Here is a 22,579-nt window from a genome sequence, read left to right as displayed (position 1 = left end):
TTCAAGGTTTTGAGGGTGAGTAGGTTTTGAAGGTGAGATTTGGAGAAGATGGATGAGTATGATGGAAGTGGGTGCTCTCATAAATTCTAATTCATGATGTAATGGGTATATAGGCTTAATTGTGAGATGGGGTATCCCAAAATTATTAGGGTAAATTACAAATACACCCCTGAGGTTTGATTAAAATACGAATAGCCCCCTATGATTTTGAAAATTACATTCCATCTCCTGAGGTTTCTAATTTCATAACAAATTGCCTTTTTTTATTAATAAATCAATAAGTCAATTAACAATTTTTAATGATGTTAAAAATATATTTCAATTAATGATTTAGGTAATTTTATTATTGTATAGGAGAACAATTATGAATTTTATTTTTTTAGTTAATTCTGTTAAATAAAAAATTCTAATAAGGGGGTATTTGTAATTTTTCAAACCACAAGGGATAATTTATATTTTAAACAAACCTTAGGGGGTGTATTTGTAATTTATCCAAATTAATTAATATCATTTTTAGTAATTTCATTTTAGGTTATTATTACAATAAAATAAAAATAAAAAAATAAAAAATGAGGGATTCAAAATAATTGATGGGGTGCTAATAGCAGCACTCGTCAATTATTCTTTTTTTTTGATAAATTACACTTTGTCCTTTTATATTTAGTCATTTTCTCATTTTCGATTTTAAAGTTTATTTTTTCTCACTTTGACTTTCTATGTTTTAAGTTTTTCCCAATTTTCTTAGAAACTTAATTTTTATTAAAAATTAGACAGAAAATGACACATTAACAGTCACGTGATATAAAAATATTTTATTATATAACTAATATCTCTAATATAAACTTAAATTGTAATATAATAATATATTTTTTAGTTATATGACAGTTATTATGGTATTATTTGTTTAATTTTAAACAAAAATTAACTTCAAAAGTAACTTGAGAGAAACTTGAAACAATGTCGAAAGTGGGAAAAAACAATAATTACATCGTTCTCATTAGCAGAGAACAGACAATAATTTTTATCGAAAGGGAAAACAAGATATAAATCGACCGACCATATGAAATCCTTTCCACGACTCTTTCGCATTTTGTTTTTATTTTTTATTTTGTTATTTAAAGTTTAAAATATCAATTTGGTTTTATTTTTTATTTTGTTATTAAAAGTTTAAAATTTCTCTTTGGTTCAAACTTATAATATGATTTTTTTTTTTGGTGTGAAATTTTTTACTTTTAAGCTTCGTTTCAACTAGAAATTTTTTTTTAAAAAAATTCAATTAAAAAAAAGTCATTAGGAACAAAAATAAATAAAATTTTAAAACTTTTTTGATAAGAAAAATATTTTTATAATTTCCATTCCTGTATATAAAGAGTGAATACTGCTTTGACGAAACTTTTGGCATTGCAAAAAGTACTCAGGCCTCGTTTGGCAAGAGGCTATTTTAGTCAATTAGTCAAAAAGTTACTAAATTAGCCAAAAAGCCAACAACCCATACCAAAAAGTCAAAGATTCTCTTTTCTCTCTACTTTTTGCACATCTTTTCGTAATTAGCAAAAAAGTCATCCCAAACATACAAGTTTTTTTTACCTACCTTTTTAACCAAATAGCCAAAAAATTACTAAATTAGCCTGTTCCAAAACGAGACCTCAATTATCCTTTTACCTCATAATGTCATCATTATCATCGACATTATCTTCTCATCCCAATTCATGCAATGCATCATATTATCATCATCTTCACTTCCCAACTCATGCAATCCAAATCATCATCAATCTCTCGATCAAATTTTTGTTTTTGTCGAAATTACTCAATTGCCTTTATGTATGTATTATTTGTACTATTATATATAAAGCCTTTTCATAATATTGATGTCTCGAGATTTGCTTAATTTATGTAGAAGGAGCGCTTTGCGTAGATCCTAAGATTAGTTAAGGTACGTCTGAACACAGGTCATAAAAAAATCAGTCCTGCTTAGTAGCTCGGATATATTGAGGCTCGAATGGCCCAATTTCTTTGTCCACCTCAGATTCCTTGTGCACCCCCATCTCTGTTCAGTCACACCTTTCATTGCAAATAAAAAAAAAAAGAAAAACAGAAAAGAACAGAGAATAGAGAAATGGGCGACCGACTAACCTAGCTAAATAGTGAGAGGAGAGGAGCATTGACTGGGTAACAGAGAGTAGAGAGAGAGGAGCTGACCTGTGTGTCGCCGACCAGGCTACGTCCGCTACTGTGTGTGCCGCAAGGGTGCTGCTACTGCTGTGTGTGCCGTATTAGTTAGATTTGCTTGTGTCCACCGAAAAGGTAATTAGCTCCTTCAAACTCAAGGCTTCGCTAGCTAGTCATCGTATATTTATTTTTTAATTTTCCGCCATAATCACAGTCTCTCAAATCAAATCTCTCTGGATTGGCTTTGGTGGTGGTGGTGGTGGTGGGCTTCACTTGTTCTATCTTCATCAGCTTTCAGGTCAGTTTATTAGTATTCCAAGAGTTTCGTAATCTCATACTGAATTGTTTTTAGGGTTTTTCTTCTTCTTTTTTTTTTCAAAACATTTTCTCTCATTCAATTGGCATGTTATGTGATGTGATTGGGGAAATAAAGATTGTTTGATTAGATTGCAAATTGATACATATATGTATTGATTGTTCATCTGACCTAATTGTTTATCTGTGTTTCGGCACTTCAACTGGTTCAATTCCCTGTGTCATCTATTGCTATAGGGCTAACTATGCTGAACTTCTTGTTCCAAGAATGCTGATTATGATAATTTTCTGTTGGTATAGTGGTAATTTTCAGTCTGAAATAGAAGTGTAAAAATAAACCTGTAAATGGAAGAAGGATTTTAGGAAAACTGTGAAACTTAAATTGTTATTATTATTTTGAAGCTACAATGAATATTGATTCAAACCTTAGTTGCACGAAGCGGGAGCGGGGCGGGAGCGAGGAAGCGTGGGCCGATAGAAGTTTCTTAGGTTGGGAGCGCCTCGGGAAGCGGTAATATATATATATATATATATATATTTTAATACACATTAGAAGTTTTTTTATAAATACTTTTATTTTAATACACATTAATTATTTTATTTATTTATTTTCTTTTTCAAATAATGTGTTTTTGATAAATTGTCATTTTATTTTATTTTATATACATTTATTTTTTTTTATTAATATGTATAAGTAAGTATATATTATGTTATATATACTTACAAAATAATATGATTTTATTAATATTATTAATATTAATATGATTTTATATATATTATTAATATTAATATGAATATGATTTTATATATATTATCTTATATATAATTTTATTAATATTATTAATATTAATATGATTTTATATATATTATCTTATATATAATATAAGAGATAAGAAGAAAGCTGGCTCTGTTCAGCAAAGAGAGAGAGACAGAGCGAGAGGGAGAGATAGGCGAGACAGATGCGAGCAAGAGAGAGAGAGAGAGAGAGAGAGAGAGAGAGAGAGAAGACGATCGATGACTGGAGTTCGACGACGACGACGAAGTTCGACGACGAAGACTGGATGTTCATTCTTCTCAACTGGATGTTCAACGACGAAGACGATCGAAGGTTTGTCTTCTCACTCTCTTCCTTCACACTCTCTCTCATCTGTCTCTCTCTCCTAGGGTTTTTGTTCTTCTTCACCAAACGATCCCATCTTGGCCAGGATCGCGTTTCTCTCTCTACGGAAACACGATTCCTACACGTTTCTTTCTAAGAAGCGCGGAATCGCATTTCTTACGAAGATTCGTCACCTGTTAGGACGATTCCTGCAACTAAGATTCAAACAACAATTCAGTAAGTTTGGTAGAGAGAGGGAGAGAGAGACTGAATGAAGTGTGTTTGTTATATTCAATATATTGTTTACAAGTGATGATTCTCATTTATAAAGAGGAGAACCGAAAGAAGAAATAGACAACATAATTAAAGCTATACACTATGTATACATAATAATGAAAGTGTTGTGTCTTTACATCCTTTACAGCTTACAGCTAATGTATATAATATATACTAACATCCCCTCGCAAACTCAAGGAGGGTAGGCATCCACCAAGGTAAGTTTGGAAACGAGATCATTGAAGCGCCCAGGAGGATGAGCCTTGGTGAAAACATCAACAGGTTGATCGGCAGAAGCAATAGAGAGAAGAAGAACAGTACCACATGTAACATGCTGTCGAATGAAATGACAATCAATCTCAATATTCTTGGTGCGATCATGAAAAACATCATTGTGAGCAATCTAAATGGCACTCTGATTGTCACAATAGAGAGGGGTAGCGCCAGAAGAAGAAACACCCATATCAACAAGAAGCCAGCGAAGCTAGAGAAGTTCCTGAGTAGTATCAGCAAGAGCTCGGTATTTAGCTTCGGTACTAGAGCGGGCAGTGAGGGATTGTTTCTTGCTGCGCTAAGTAAGAAGAGAATCCCCTAAGAAGAAATAGAAACTCGTGGTGGAGCGTCGATCTGTAGGATCCCCAGCCCAATCAACATCAAAAAAGGCACACAGTTCAAGAGAAGAGGAACCAGAGTAGTGAAGGCCATGGAACAGAGTGCCTTTGAGGTAGCGAAGGATGCGGAGTAGAACAGTATAGTGGGAAGTGGGAGGAGCTGACATGTAGTGACTAACAATGTGAACAACATAGGCAATGTCAAGATGAGTCACAGTGAGATAGACAAGACTACCGACTAGCTGGCGATAAAGAGTAGCATTAGAGAGGAGATCTCTATCGAGAGGAGTGAGACGAATCTGAGGATCAACTGGAGTAGAGGTAGTTTTGCAATCAGTAAGACCAGCACGGGCCAGAATATCGGATGCATATTTGGCATGGGACAAATAGGAACCGGTAGAATCATAGAAGACTTCAAGGCCTGAGAAGTAGTTAAGAGTACCAAGGTCCTTCATCTCAAACTGACGGTGGAGAAAACGTTTGAGGTGAAGAATACCAGCTGCATCATTACCAGTGATAATCATATCATCCACATAAAGAAGGAGAAGAGTGGTACCATGAAGAGTAGTCTATATAAATAAAGCATAGTCATAGGAGCTAGAGGTGAACCTAAAGTCATGAATGGTAGAACTGAACTTAGTAAACCAAGCGCGGGGTGCCTGCTTGAGACCATAAAGGGCACGCTGCAGTTTGCAAACCTTATGAATGGGATAAGTAGACCCAGGTGGAGGTTGTATGTAGACCTCCTCAAGATGATTACCATTAAGGAAGGCACTCTTGACATCCATCTGAAAGAGGTTCCAGTGGCGAGCAGCAGTAACAGCAAGCAAATTGTGAACAGAGGTAAGTCGAGCAATAAGGGAGAAAGTCTCCTCATAATCAATGCCATATTCCTGGTTGAAACCTTTGGCAACAAGACGAGCTTTGTAGTGCTTAATAGAGCCATCAGAATGAGTCTTGATTTTGTAGACCCATTTGCAGCCAATTGCAGTCTTGCCAGAAGGAAGATCAACAACATCCCAAGTATGAATTTTGTCCAAAGCCTGAAGTTCATCAGTCATAGCTTGCTGCCAAAAAGGCTTAGTACAAGTCTCACGATGGGAGATAGGTTCATAAGTAGAAGTGTAGCAGACCCAACAATATAATCACAAAGATGAATAGCTGGTTGAGTTACCCGGTGCGGCTGACCAGTGAGAAAATCGGTAGGGGGAAGAGCTGGCAAAGAAGGAGGAGACGGACTAAAAGGTGCAAGGAGAGGTGGACCATCAAGGAGAACAGTCTGGCCGGGATCAGGGATCAACAAGGGTGTCTCGATGAAGGAGGAACCTGTATCAAAGTTATTTGAGAAGAGATCTAGGGAAGGATTAGTATAGATGACCGGAGTGGAGAGTGCAGGTAAGTGAAAGGAGGAGAGAGAGGAAAACATTTTGTGCTCCCAGAAAACTACATGCCGGGAGATACGAAGACACTTAAAGAGAGGATCCCAATAGTGAAAGCTTTTATGTTTAATCCCATATCCAAGAAAGCAGCAAAGACGAGAACGAGGTTCAAGTTTGGTGTGTTCATGGGATTGAAGTAGAACAAAGCAGGCAGAGCCAAAAACCCGAAGATTGGTGTATGGAGGGGGAGTGCCATGTAGACGTTTAAAGGGAGTTTGATTATGCATGAAAGGGGAAGGAACACAATTGATAGTGTACACAGCAGTAAGGCAGCCTCTCCCTAAAAGTTTTCAGGGCTGGAAGACGAGAGAAGGAGAGCGCGAGTAGTGTCAAGAATATGCCTATGTTTCTGTTCAGCACGCCCATTTTGTTGGGACGTGCCAGCACAAGAACGATGAGGCTGAGTACCATGACTCTGAGAAAGGAAAGGAAATCGGTATTCTGATATTCCATAGCATTGTTAGAGCGAAAAAGTTTAATGGTTTTTGAAAATTGGGTGTGGACCATTTTGGCTATAATAAAGATGTTTAAGTTCAGACCCAGTTTTCATGAGCAAAAGCCAAGTAAACCGTGAATAATCATCAATAAAAACAACAAAATAACGAGATCCCCTCATAGTAGTAGTAGGGGATGGGCCTCAAATATCGGAATGTATGAGATCAAAAGGAGCACGGGAAACAGAAGGACTTTTATTGAATGATAAAACAAGTTGTTTTGCGAGTTGACAGGGTATACAATCGAAAGTATCTTGAAGTACATGACCCAATTGACCACTAGAAACCAAAGACTTTAAGCGACTAATAGAAAGATGTCCTAAGTGACAATACCAAAGACGAAAATGAGATAAAGAGGAAGTAGATGCAGGAGCAGCAATCTGTGGGGAGTCCGGAACATGAAGTTGAATGAGTTCATAGAGACGTCCATGCTTATGGTTGATCCCAATAGTCTGTTCTGTCTGAGGGTCCTGCACCAAACAACCATTAGTAGAAAATGTGACGATTAGACCAAGCTCACATAATTGACTAATAGAGATAAGATTTAAGGTGAGAGCAGGGATATGATAAACTTGAGGTAAAGATAACTGAGATCTGGAAACAGTCCCAACATGACTGACAGACATGAGAGAATCATCAGCAGTATGAATGGAGAGAAGATGAGTAGAGGGAGAGATGAAAGAGAATATAGTAGAGCTGGAAGTCATATGATTACAATAGGCAAAGTCAAAATACCAAGAAGAGTTACCTGGAGCCACAGACAAAGCAGTAGGAGGAGGTATACCAGAGGTGGAGATAAGCTATTTGAACATGGCCTCAACATCAATTTGAGAAAAAACAGGGGTAGATTGAGTAGGAGACTCAGAGAAATCCTCAGAGGCAGCAGCAGCAGTGCGATTAAACTAACGATGAGAGCTCCCTCTAGAAGGGCCACCGCGAGAGGAGTGGCTAGTGGAAGATGACTGGGATGGATTGCGAAAACAATCCTGCTGCAGATGACCAGGACCAAGTTTGTTGCAATATCGGCAGAATCGGACAGGGCAATGAACCAAAAGATGAGTACAAGGAAGGCCCCGATTTTGACAATAGATGCAAGTAGTGGACCATTGGGTCGGTGAGGGCCGTGGCTGAGGAGTGGCAAGAACAGAGTCCATATGATGAGTTTGGAGAGTAGCAAGACGAGTCTCCTCAGATAACAGCTCATAAATAGCCTGTTCAAGAGTGGGCAATGGAAGACGATGAAGAAGACAGGCACGCACGGGCTCAAAAGAGGGAGTGAGAGCCATGAGAAAGTGGATCAACCGTTGCTAATTACGATAGGTAGTGAATAAAGCAGCATCTTCTCGGTAAGGCCATGTCGGTTCTGAGAGAGCAAGCTGGTCCCAAACAAAATACATTTGAGAAAGAAAGTCATTAATAGATTGACTGGATTCTTGGCGCATGCGGTGAAGTTGACTTTGAAGTTGATACTAATGGGCAAGACCGGTAGTCTGGTATCGATCTCTCAAAAAATCCCAAATGTCTTTAGCAGGATTAGAAACAGAGTCAAGTTGAAAACGGCCAAACTGAAGACTAATAGAGGAAATAGAGGTATTCCGAAGCCAAGTAATGATTTGGTAGTTTTTACTGTCCCAATCTTTGAGTCGATCTGCATATGTGGCAGTAGATTCAGTGTCCTCTTTCACCGGTTTGGTCACATTCCCGGTGATAATACGCCAAAGTTTCTGTCCTTTAAGGAAGAAAGACATGGCTTAGGCCCACAGTACATAATTGGAACCATTAAGAAGAACATAAATTGGATTAGAGGCATCATGGCGATCCATATTAAAAGTGGAGTAGGACTAAATATATAGAAGTAGGCCTGTAGGAGCAAAATTTGGTAAAACAGAGCGTACCAGTGAGTTCGAAAGGTTGAAAATAGCTGGAAAAGGGGCTGCTGTGCGGAGATGACGTCAGTGGAGGGGAAATGATGTCAGCGGTGCACAATAGCAGACTGAAGGCGGCGCACAATAGCATGAAGAGCACGCGACGCACCGTAGCAGAACGGCGCACGCAGGGCGCATGGAAGTAGAACGACGCACGCGGGTGCAAAATAGCAGAACTACGCATGCGGGTGCAAAATAGCAGAACTACGCACGCGGGCGCACAGAAGCAGAACGGTGCACGCGGGTGCAAAATAGCAAAACGGCACACGTGAGGTGCACAACAATAGGCGCGACGCACGCAGGTGCAGGGCTGACGTCAGATGCTGACGTGAGCAAGCAACAGAGGGGTGTGTGAATGACGCGTGTGGGAGAGGCGACGGAAGCTGAGACGCGCCGAGCACAAAAGTGGCGTGTGATAGCGCGTGACGGCCATTTTGGTGATGGGGGTGGTGCCGTTGGAATCGTGAGGTGATTCTGAGCAAGATGGTGTAGTGCCACTGTGTACAGGACTAAGCACCAAAAACAGAAAATGCCAGGAGTGTAGAACTGGGCTCTGATACCATGTAAGTTTGGTAGAGAGAGAGAGAGAGACTGAATGAAGTGTGTTTGTTATATTCAGTATATTGTTTATAGGTGATGATTCTCATTTATAGAGAGGAGAACCGAAAGAAGAAATAGACAACATAATTAAAGTTATGCACTATGTAGACATAATAATGAAAGTGTTGTGCCTTTACATCCTTTACAGCTTACAGCTAATGTATATAATATATACTAACAAATTCATTCAATGAGAGTAAAGAAGTTGAAGAAGAGGATAACAATCTTTCAGTTAATGAGAGTGGTGAAGTTGAAGAACCGAAGAAGGGGATGTGTTTCAATAATCTTTGAGGTCCAATTTCTTCACAAGACCTACTGTAATTGTGTGTGAGGAACAATCTGCTATGAAGGAGTGTTCAAGAACAGATCTCATTATGCCTGGGATTGAAAAATATTGGCACCAATTTGTTCATTGGATTAGCTCTTGTTGATGTTCTTGGATTGAAAAATCTGACATATTTCCATATTTCCTGTAATGTGTTTGTGGGGAAGATTCCAAATATCTTTTGACTTTTTCATATGCTTGCTGGTATATAGTAATGTACAATCCCAAATTAATAAATAAGCCATCAAAAGTTATTGATACCTTTCAATCAATTCTCGATTGACATTCTTACTAGCGTAAAAACTCACTCATTTGCATCATTAAGTACAAAAAAATACAAAATAGAAAACAAGTTTTTGATTACATTCATTTCATTCGCCAACACGTTCGAAACTTACATGATAAAGTGCAAAAAGACATAAAAAACAATGACATAAATCATTGTCTTCAAGTTCTTCTCTATCCTTTGTAGCCTTTTACCCTTAGTAGCAGGAATCGTGGGAAGGGGAGACGATTCTCGTCTAGAATCGTGATTTAACAATTCGTAGCAAGAATTGTGTTAGAATTGCTTTCCCATTGAGATAGAATCGCGGATCTAATTGGATGGGAACGCTCAAGCTAAGGATTTGTGTTTCACAGCAACAACAAAGAAGAAGAAGAAGAAGAAGAAGAAGGGGAGAGAGAGAGAGAGAGAGAGAGAATCGCAAGGAAAAGAAAAACTTGATATGGACTTGAGATTAGGGCTGCGAAAGTGGAGATTGCGCTGTCTTCTTCTATGTATTTGCTTCTCAAGCTTTGACCTTCATCTTCTTATTCTTCATCTCTCAAGCTTTGTGCTTCGCAGACGTCTTCTTTTTCTCATTAGATGGCGTTGTTGTCGTCTTCTTCTTCGTCTCTCTCTTTCTCCCTCTCCCTCCCTCCCTCCCCGTTCGAGACTGAAAAGTCATTTAGTACTTAAATTTCTTATTTTTCATTTATATGAGTGTAGATTTTATATTATAAATTAACATCTGTTCATTTAATTCTAGTTACGTCTTAATGCCATATTTATACAAAATGACTTTTGATTTAACCATTCTCTTTTTACAATTAATGAAATCTGCCTTGTTGGTTGTGATTGCACAAATATATATAAATTGCACCTAACTAATTTATTATCTTGAGTTGGCCAGCTCAAAAAATGAGTGTTTAAAATGAATATTTATTTATGTTTAAATAATGTTTATTTGTTATTTAGTTTTAAATTTTTATGTTGTGTTTAATTAATTAGATATTATATAAAATAAAAAAATAATATAAATATTTTAGAATAAATGAAAAAAATCTAATGAAAGTATATAATTATAATATTTTAACATATGATTTTTCATATATATATATATATATATTTAATTTGTAACATATATTTTCATTATTATTAGAGAAAAAAAAAATATAATCTTATAATATATTTATATATATATATATATATATATATTATATTATTTAATATATATACAAATGCTCTCTATCAACGATTCTTGGAATGACTACGATTCCCCGCTCTAACTCCCGCTCTCGCTTCGTGCAACTAAGCTTCTACCATGCTCATAAATTTTATTGTCCATCTCACAAAGCCTTCTCTGTAGATCATTTAATTCTTCTGTTCTTATAGCTTTCCGAGGTCTAACATTGAAACGAATTGTGGAGCTAGTGTCGTCATCATCCTCATCTGCGAATTTAAAGTAATGACAGTGTTCCTTATGACTCTACAATCCAAAAGAATTAGTTAATCAAATCACAGAAATAAGTTTGTACTCAGTAAGAGATCTAATTGTATAATAGATACTTACATATTTTGATGGGCAAATAAAGAACAAACGTCATTGGTTGCCATTCTCATTTGTGCATACAGTATACATCGTCGCAGTTCTCCCACAATCACACAATCTTGGTTTTAACCTTATGGCCCCGTTTGGTAGAGCTGTGGGAAAGTGATTATAGCTTATTGCTTAACAGCTTATAACTTATACCTGTGAACATAAGCTGATTTTTGACTTATAAATTAAGCTTCTCCTCTCCCACTCAAAGAATAAGTTGATTTTTGACTCACAAAAAGTTATAAGCTGTATTGTTAAGCTGAACCAAACACATCAAAATAGCTTAAATTAAGCTATAAGCTGAAAATAAGCCCTACCAAACAGGGCCTATGTTGCGATTATTAGTAGAAGAAGAAGCCACAATTCTGTAATTTGCATACATAATACCTAACACATTTGAAAGCCATAGCTTCATCTAAATTGTTATGCTTTGAAGCAGTTTGTAAATTGTTAATAGATTTATAGATTTGTATGACAGATTTATAACAGATTTCAACACATATTTATCTGTTATTATAACAGATTTTACAGATTTTAACATACAGATTTACAGATTTATAGTTTTACAGATTTCAAGCAAATCTGAAATCAGATGTTGGAACTTAAAACCTAAAAATCCAAAATTCAACACGGATTTCAAATCCACAACACAGATTCGTATAATAGATTTATAACATATTTATAACAGATTTTAACACATATTTATCTGTTATTATAACGGATTTACAGATTTCAACATACAGATTTACAGATTTGAACACAGATTTATAATTTTACAGATTTCAAGCAAAACTGAAAATGGATGTATGAACCCAAAACCCAAAAATCCAAATTTCAATACACATTTATATATTTTTAACAGATTTATAGATTTGTATGACAGATTTATAACATATTTACAACAGATTTCAACACATATTTAGAAGTTATTATAACATATTTACAAATTTGAAGCACAACAGATTTTAACACAGATTTTAAATCCACAACAGATTACAGATTTGAAGCAAACCACAACAGATTACAGATTATAGATTTAAGCAAACCAAATACGTGTATTTTAAAGAACAGATTTCCACATTTCAGATGCACAAACAAAACATTCTTCGGATTTCTACAGAGGATAATTATTCACCATCAAACACATCACAAATTCAAGGCCAATCGCAAACCCTAACACAAATTAAAAGCAAAATCCAAACCCAAACAGTCACAATCGACTAATTTCTACAGAAATTGAAGCCAAAACACAAATCTTAGATTTGCGATTTTAGGTTTACCTCAGTTGCTGTTTTTTCTCGTAGGTTTTTCTGTGTTGTTCGCCGTTGTTCGCTGTTGAGATATGCTGCCCATATCAGATATATATCACAGATATACATCCATGATTCTATCCTTATCATTATTTGTATCTATCCCTATCTCATAGCATGTATAAATAGAATAGCATATTCATGGAACTAATATAATACAAAAACTATTTTCACTTTAACTCAATAAATATTTTACAGCAGATTGTTCAAGTTGGTATTAGAGCCAATGGCCTCTGAAATTTCATCCTCCGATATTACCACTCCTTCAGCCAAAGCCCCTTCACCCATCTCCCTTCCTCATGCTCATCACTTCATCTCTCTTAAACTCACATCTAAAAATTTTCTGTATTGGAAAACTCAACTTCTTCCTTACCTTTGTGGCCAACAAATCTACCCATATATTGACGGTTCCTCCTCTTGTCCACCATCCACCATTGACATGGATGGTGTCTCCACTCCCAATCCAGCACATGCGACTTGGCAGTGTCAAGATCAACTCATTATGAGCCTTCTCAGTGCCTCTCTCTCGGATGAAATATTCCCTCTTGCCATTGAATGCACCTCTTCTTCTGATCTTTGGCTCACACTAGAGCAATCCCTAGCCTCGCCTTCTCATACTTGCCTTCTCCAACTCCGTTTGAGTCTTCAACAATTAAAACAAAATGATTGCCCAGCCACTGCTTTTCTCCATGACGCCAAAACTATTGCCGATGAACTTGCTGTTGCCGGCACTCCTCTTTCCCCTTCCGAGTTCAACCTGTATGTTTATCAAGGCCTTCATCCTGATTTCAAGGATCTTGTCACGACCCTCACGGCTCGCCCAGACCTTGTTTCATTTTCGAAACTCCACAGTCTCCTTTTAAGTCATGAGTTCCTTCATCGCAACACGACCACCCCCACTCCGACACTTGTTCCGCAGGCCCACTTTGCTCAACCCACATCTCGTGGTCGTTCGCGTGGTGGTTTTTCCCGTGGCCGTGGTCGTGGTCGTGGGCGCGATGGACAAGACCGAACTCCTCCTAACTTTGGCTCCTCTTCAGGCTCTCACTCTTTCTCTGCTGGTTCGGGCGTCCTCCCCACTCCACCTGCTGTTCAACGTCTCCGCTGTCAAATTTGTAATCGGCCCAATTACACTGCTCCTCAATGCTATCACCGGTTTGATCGCATGGTTGCTCCAAGTGCTCATTTCACTAGTTACGGTTCCGAACCCACTTCCAATACAAATGGTGGCTTGAGTTCTCCTCCTTCCTCCCATCTTGATTGGTTTCCGGATACCGGTGCCACACACCATGTCACTACTGATCTCGCTTCTCTATCTCATATTGACGGCTACCATGGCACCTCCCATTTTCGCGTTGGCAATGGTATGGACATTCTGATCTCACACATTGGTTCCTCTACTCTTCATTCCCCCTCTCATTCATTTCATCTTAATTTTATTCTTCACGTTCCTACTTTTCAAAAATCTTTACTTTCTGTCCATCAATTTACTAAACATAATAATGTGTTTTTTGAATTTTATTCCACATATTTTTTGATTAAGGACCAACTCCTAAGAAAACTCTTTTTCACGGCAAGAATGAAGGCGGTCTCTATCGGCTTTCTCCAACCTTTCCTCAATCTCCCACAGCTCTCTCCTCTGAAGTTGTGTCTTCTCTTTGTTGGCACCATCGACTTGGTCATTCGCATGAGCGTGTTCTTCATTCAATCCGTCAATCTCACACTCTTCCTGTTCAGCATCCACGGACTCGCGCACCATTGTGTCATGCCTGTCCTCTTGGCAAATCCTCCAGACTATCCCTACCGTCCTCGTCTCGTCGTAGTTTAGCTCATTTGGATTTAATTTTTAGTGATGTTTGGGGTCCTTCCCCATTTCTTTCCCATGAAGGTCATAAATATTTTGTAATCTTTGTGGATGATTTTTCTAAGTTCATTTGGTATTTTTCCATGTTCAATAAATCTGATGTTTTTAATATTTTTCACACTTTCAAAACTATGGTGGAACGGCAGTTTTCTCGCAAAATTAAAGTTATGCAAATTGATTGGGGTGGTGAATAAAAATTTGTAGACGGGCGATTTGGAAAACAAGCATTGAATGGGGGAGAGATTGTGAACGACTTTAGAGGGCATTCGGTTAATGAGGTAGACGGCAGTGTCAAATGCAAAATGCCAAAATTTATAAGCTAAGACATGAGTTCTCCCTCAAAGATCTTGGTGCTTTGCATTACTTCTTGGGCATTGAAGCTTGCAAACACTCTCACAGTCTACTGCTCTCTCAACGCAAATACATCCTGGATCTCCTCCATAAATCAGGATTGTTGCTTGCCAAGCCCGTTCAAACACCTTTTGCTACTACTACCAAGCTTACTTCAGCAATTGGCACTCCCATGAAGGACCCTTCCCGTTATCGTATGGTGGTCGGTTCCTTGCAATATCTTACTCTTACTCGCCCGGACATTTCCTTCTCCGTCAACCGAGTTTGCCAATTTATGCACTCTCCCACCAAAGACCATTGGCGGGCTGTCAAACGGATTCTTCGGTACCTCAAAGATACCTCTCATTATGGTCTCTTCCTTCAAACCACTTCTTCTACTCATCTTCAAGCTTTTTCCGATGCCGATTGGGCTAGTTCCATTGATGATCGCAAGTCCACCGGTGGTTATGCAATCTATCTTGGTGATAATCTAATTTCATGGCCTTCTCGCAAGCAACGGACGGTGGCGCGATCCTCTACTGAGTCTGAATATCAAGCCTTAGCTGATGCTTCTGCTGAAATTTCTTGGCTACAATCTCTACTCACTGAACTTGGTATTCGGTTATCCTCTTCCCCAATTCTCTGGTGTGATAATCTTGGCGCCACCTACTTGTCTGCCAATCCGGTCTTCCATGCGCGAACCAAACATGTTGAAATTGATTTTCATTTTGTCCGGGACAAGGTTGCTCGTAAGGATCTCCAAATTCAATTTATCTCTACCAAAGATCAGATCGCCGATATTTTTACTAAAGGATTACCTTCCCAATCCTTTCATTTCTTTCGGGACAAGCTACAAATTTGCCCATTGGAATGTTTCGCTTGAGGGGGATTGTTGAGATATGCTTCCCATATCAGATATATATCACAGATATACATCCATGATTCTATCCTTATCATTATTTGTATCTATCCCTATCTCATAGCATCTATAAATAGAATAGCATATTCATGGAACTAACGTAATACAAAAACTATTTTCATTTTAACTCAATAAATATTTTACAGTAGATTGTTCAAGTTTCGCTAACGTTCGCCGTCGTCGTCCTCCCACGTCGTCGATCAGAGAGCGATCAGAGGTCAGAGGGATGAAACAGATCTGGGATGAGAGATTTGGGATGACAGAGATTTGCTGAGCAGAGGTGAAAGTGAGTTGGGATGAGAGAGATCTGCTCAGAGTGATCTGGGATGAGAGCTTTTTGGCTTCAAATAGAGGTAGAGAGAAAGAGATAGCGAGGAAAGAGAAAATAATGACATCTGTAAATTCGGGCCATTCGAGCCATAAGTTTTCGAGCTACGAAGCATTTTGCTAAAAAAATACTCGAAACTATGATCATAGATTTGAAAAATAAGACCCTTACTACTTGAATAACACATACTATAGGTTAATTTATCTTTGTTATTATTCTTATAATATATATATATGTATATATATATTTTGAATTACATTTGCATTTCTTGTGCGAACAACTAATAATATGTAAATACCTGAGTTGGTGTTGACATTTTTGTATCATACCATATTTATTTCCAAAATAAGTGTAAATAATTATATAATTTCAACATATATAATATTTTAAATTTATGAGCAAATATTTAACCTAATGGAGTTCTGGCATGTATATTAGATATTTTTAAATTATAGATTTTTATAAATTTTATTTAAGATTCTTTATATTTCATAACATGATGTAAGGGTGGAAATTTGCGATGCGACACAATACGATAACACGACTCAAATCGTATATGAAATTAGTGGGTTACATTTGACCATTTATTGACCCAAACACATATATGATTCAACCTGATAACACGAATATTAAATAGATTGTGTTAATGTCAAATTTGTATAATACGAAATCGACACGGATAACCCATATAATGAAAAATTAGTTACACATTTAATATTATTTCCACTTAAGAGTATCATGACATTTTTTAATATCTTACGTAATTACATTTAATTTATTAAATTGTATGTAAAATATGATTTTAAGTTTAATATAAGTTTTTGCTTTTAATTGAAGTTAATGTTTTTTTTTTGTTGTTAATTATTTGAATTAATCTAGTAAACAATATAATAATGAAATATAAATTTTATAAAGTAAGAAAATAAAATAAAATTGAAATCAAATATCTTTATAAATATTTTCATTTAATAGAGATTAGTTGAGTTAAATTTAATTTGTGAAGAAATTTTATTTTATTTTTTCATACATTTGATAGTTAATAGTGAAATTTATTGACATGATACATTAGAACAACACAAATAAGACACAGACCGAAAACGACATGACATAACATGATAACATGAAATAATAAATGAGTTGGGTTAGTGTTAAAATAATTCTGACACGAATCCGAGATGACACGACATGAATATGACCCAACACAACATGAAACCCACCTCTAATGTGGTATTTTTCTATCTAATTTTGAACAAAATTTAATTTTAAGAATAAATTGGGAAAAACTTAAAACATGATGGGTTAAAGTGAGAAAAATAAAATTTAAGAGGCAAAGTAAAAAAAATAACCATACATAAAAGGGCAAAATGTAGGCTGCGTTTGATTTAGTTTTAGAATTATGATTTGAGTTCGGAGTTGTGTTTTGAGTTTTTGAATCATGATTTGAGAAGATAAAATTTGTTTGGTTATGACTTTTGAAAATAGTTTTGGAATGATTTGTAATTATTATTATTATTATTTTTGATTGATTAATGTATAAAATGTAAGAGAATATAAGACGAGAGAGGAGAAATGAGAAAAAAAAAATTAATTAATTGAATAATAATAATAAAATAAAAGGAGTAGGGAAAATTTTTAAATTATATTTTAAAAATATATTTGATTAACATATTTCATCCAAAAATGCTTCTGGCCTCTAAATCTTCATCACTAATATGAATGGCAATGGGCCGGGGCGAGGCCGGGGATCACCCTCCCTGTCTCTGATCCCCGAAGCTGCAAAACTCCCTGTCCCCGCCCCCGATCTCCGGCAGGGAACTCATCACTCCCCTCACCCCGCCCCCTAACAAGGATCGGGTTTCCCCGACCCTGGAAAATCCCTGTAACTCTCTCTCTCTCTTTTTCTGTTTTTAGCTTTCTCTCTCGATAATAAATCATTAATGTGGGGATATATTTTCTGAGTACCAACACGTGGCCAAGGTGACGCCGACATGTCAGCCGAGGTGCCACGTGTCCTGGTCATTGCGCCAAGGTTATCTCGGCGTTGCCGAGGTTATCTCCGAAGATATCGGAATCTGAGATAAACAGATAAGAGATAAGGGACAAAAGTCCTAGAATAAAGAGGAGACTTAGCCAAGATGAGGATAAAGCTCTTAGGGAGTTTATCTTTATCTCTTGAAGAGTCCAAAGTAAGTACTGAATTGGAGTCCATAGAAGTCAGGCTTCTAGTGGGACTGGGAGGAAGTTAACTATAAAAGAGAGGCACCCCCGTGGGTCTAAGGTACGCAGTTTATGCTTTGAATAGTGAGTTTAGCACTTGATTATCTTTGAGAGATATGCTGACTTGATCGTCGGAGTGCCCTCGGGTGGAAGAACCACCGCCGGAGCCTTTTCTTTCTATTACAGGTTTGCTGAAGTCATCTATTTTGCTAGTGCTCTCCAGCTGAATACTGAGTCGGGCAGTGTGGTCAGAAAATCACCCACACAATTAACAACAACATCATTTTCATCAACAACAACATTATCAACAACAACATCATTTTCATTAACAACATCATCAAAAAAAAAAAAAAAAAAACAGAGTCGAAAGAAACAGAGTGGGATAGACACACACACACACACACACACACACACACACACACATATACACACATAAATGAGTACTGAGATATGAGAAAAAGGGAATCGGCAATGGTGGTGGCGGTGGCGGTGGCGGGATCTGCTTATATCTGTTGTGGCGGAGGGAGGAGGAGGCGGTGAGAGGCGACGAAGGAGGAGGTGGTGAGAGGTGATCCAACTACGGAGGAGGAGACGACGAAGCCATCGCCGACTGCGGAGAAGGAGACAACGACGCCGTTGCCAACTACGCTATCGGAGGAGGAGGAGAAGGAGAGAAAAGAGAGAGTGAGAGAAGAGAGAGTGAGAGAGAGACAGATCAGAGGGGAGAGTGAGAGAGACATATCAGAGGAGAGAGTGAGAGGAGAGAGAGAGAGAAAGAGTGAGAGATAGATCTGAGGGAAATTAATAAAGGGTATTATGGTAATTTTATTTCGGGGAGAAACGGGGCCGAGGATGGGGCTGGGACTTTGAAAGTTATCCCCGTCTTTGGCTCAAAATTGATTGGAGATTCAATTTTAAATACCATCTCCGGCCCATCAAGAATATTTTTCGAGAAAAAATCACTCTTATCAAGAATAGGGGTCGGGTCTCCGTCGGGTCAGGTTTAAATTACCATCTGCACTAACGACGTGCTGTCTGTGTGGAAAATGATGCAAAGTCGTCCATTTCTCTCTCTTTTTTATTCATTTCAAATTTCAAATTCATGTTCACAATTGAAGTCTCTCGCTTTCTATTCTTCCTTCTCTTCTCTGTTGTGACTCTCCTTGGCGACCTCCCCGACGAGCGCAGCTCTCCAACACCGGCGACCCGACGAGCACAGCTCTCCAACCCTGGCGACAATCGAGGTTGAACGCAGCTTCTACAACCCCAGCGACCGGACGAGCGGAGCTACTGACGACAACGAGAGTCACTCACGACGACCAACGACGATCGAGTCTGTCTCCGTCTTCCCACCGGACTCGCTTCTCTCGATCTCCATGTCAGTTCTCTCTCTCTCTCTGTCTATATATATATATATATATATGCCCTGATTTGTTGAGACTTTTGTGACTTTGATTTGTTGAGATTTGTGTGACTTTGACTTTGATTTCATCTGTTTAGGAGGATTTTGATTTTGATTTGCCCCAACTTTACATTACATTGGATTTGCGTAAAAAATCAAAAACATATATTTGGTGGAGAATATATAAAAATGCTTAATCATCCTTCAAAGCCACTGCTAAATCTTTCCTTCTTTCTTCACGTTTTTGGTGGACACTGAGTTATTTTGTGGACACTGAGTTACACTAATGAAGTTTGCATCCTATGTCCTGTGTTCACTGAGTTACACTAATTAATTATAGAAATAAATTTTGTGTGGTCTATAGAAATAAATTTTCTGTGCAACTTATTGAGAGAACAATGACCCTAAGTTCTGTCAAATCCATCAACTTTAATTGAAAAAAAAATAAATTCACAACACATTTCAATTGAAGTCACTTTGTTTGGAGGAAATAGAACAGTCTAAAGTTTGTGTCTAATGGGTTACCTCATTTTTTGGATTGATGGGTTAGAGTCATTATGTGTTGTATTGAAATCTTTGGGCACTTGAGTTTATTGCAGAGACTGTAGTTGTCAACATTCTATGAAGGAGAAACTAAATATACTTTTCAATTTGTTGATATGCACATAATAAGCATGTTTCATACAAGCTCTTTTGTTTTTTTACATTAATTTTCTAATTTTGAAGGAGAATTAACAATTTGGTGTAAGTTTAAAAAAAAAAATTCAGATCAATGATGAAGTTTACAAACTTCAATAATTAAAATTTTGCATTTTTTCATGAATCTGTAACTATTTTAAAAGGTTACCATTGATTTGTAATTTGTCCATTGATGTGGAATATGTACCTGCATTGATGTGGAATATGATTCTCTAGCCTTTGTAATCCATCCTTTACAAAGTTTCACCCTCATTTTCCCCACATGAAACAAGTGAACAGAATTTGATGAATTTTTGTCCATTCATCTGGGAAATAACTACTTGTAGAACAATGAATATTAGAATGATAACATCTAAATGATACTAGAAATTGAATCAGATGTCCCATTGCAAATAACCAATCTTGGCAGCCAAGTTTTATATTCTGATCATATGTAACTAGTACTTCATGATCATGCTTTATCTGATCATCAGAGAGTGAAAAACAACAAATTCTTCGACGGATTTAAGTTCAACATTGTTGTCAGGTGATGCCCCAAATCCATAATCTTTCGATATACATGCAAATCCCTTAAATTCTCAGTCCTCTTTGTTATATATATATATATGTATATATATATATATATTTTTTTTCACATTCCCATTAGATATAGCTATTGTCTTTCTTATTTATTCATTTATTCGTCTTCTCTAATTTATTATTATTTTTATTTTTTTAACTGCTTGCCTTTTTGCTTCGTTTTCATTTTTGTTTTCCCTTGAAATTCTGGATGCATTTTTACCAATAAGAGATTTTGTGTTTTAAAAAAGGGAAAATGGAAGATAAAGTACACATACCTAAGAAAAAAGAAAAGGAAAAGAAGATATATCACAAAATAATTATAACAGAAGATCCTAATCTGGTGGGCTTGAAAGATGCAAGCTTGTCATGAACAATTGCATTTTTTGGATATTTAGGAAGTGGGTATCTGGACAGTTAATTGTAGATGAAATTGTGGCAAAGAACTCTTTGAAGTTTGATTTTTGACAGAATTTTTGGTTACAGCATTGATACGGTCAACCATATTCATGGACGAATTAACCAAACGCGTTATGAATTAATCCAAACTTTAGATACATCTTTTACTCATTTCCTCTCCCCCAAACAATCCACTATTGACTCATCAATCTGACTCGTTTAACTCAGTAGAAGTTGGGAGTTCACATTGAGTAAAACAGGTTCTGGATTTCTGGTTATGGAATCAATAAATCAATCAAGGAACGAGGAAGAAGAAGAAGAAGAAGTGTTTGGATTGGAGTTTTGTTTGACCCATCCTGGGTTTCTCTTTCTATATCTACACACATATATATATATATATATGCTTTGTGCTATAAATTTTTGTGTTTTAATCTTAATGTTGTCTCAGATTCTCTGTTTCATTGTTCTGCAATCACTGTCTGTGTTTGAGCTAGATAAAATTTTTAGGGTTTTTATTAAAATTTGTAGATTGAATGAGAATTAGCTGTTAAGGATAAAGAAGCTATGGATTTGGGAATGATGAAGTAGAAAATTGCACTGGTGGGTTAATTTTGTTTATTACTAATGTAGCTAGTTATCTATTTTTAAGAACCTTTTTTTGTCTTTGATATAACAGAGCAAATTTATGAACATAGTAGCGAAGCCAATGGAAACTTTTGGTGGACTAATTTGAAGAAAAGGAAATGCAAACCCTTCATTAATTTTTTCTGTTTAATTTGATTCTAAATTTGAGTAAAAAACTTGATTTGATACAAACTACTCCAAGCTTTTCTTCAAAATCAAAATCTTTTTAAAAATTCCCCTCTTACCTCAATTTCCCCTTTTCATTAGATTTGATGGGGGAAAATCATCTCCAATGCTTTGTCTTTTTAAATTTTCATCAAATTTAAGTTTAATGAATTCTCAAAAAAAAAAATGACTTCCTTGATTTGATGAACATTTGATGAAAGGATTGGAGATGATTTTTGAGCACTTTTTTATCAAATTCTGAATGGTTCTTTTTAGGAGATCGAAATGGTAGGAAAAGGTGCAAGTTTTATGATATAACCTTTAATAGAAAAAATGATTTTATCCTGTGGCAAGAAAGGGTGAAAAACATTCTAACACGGGAGGGTTTGGTGAAAGCTCTCAACAAGAAGTCCAACAAACCGGCAGACATAAGGGATGACAAGTGGGAAGAGTTGAGAGAATTGGCAAATAGTACGATCCAGTTATATTTCGGGAATAACACACTCTGAGAAGTCATCAATGAAGAATATCCGACAAAGCTTTGGGCAAAGTTGGAAATGAGATAGAAGTCAAAGTCCTTGACAAATCAGTTGTCTTTGAAGAAGCAGTTGTATGCACTTCAAATGATAGAAGGAGCAAACCTTACAAAACA

At 36.7% G+C, this 22,579-nt stretch overlaps 1 protein-coding gene across 1 annotated transcript in view; it reads right to left on the bottom strand.

The window, feature by feature from the left end:
* LOC145822493 (uncharacterized) overlaps positions 1–22,579 on the bottom strand; it is a 180,647-nt gene that overhangs the window by 48,766 nt on the left and 109,302 nt on the right. The window lies entirely within an intron of this gene.

The sequence above is a fragment of the Camellia sinensis genome, chromosome 3 (genome assembly GCF_055761805.1).
Source record: "Camellia sinensis isolate YWXY chromosome 3, ASM5576180v1, whole genome shotgun sequence".
Classification (NCBI taxonomy): Eukaryota; Viridiplantae; Streptophyta; class Magnoliopsida; order Ericales; family Theaceae; genus Camellia; species Camellia sinensis.
This window is presented reverse-complemented; position numbering and strand designations above follow the sequence as displayed.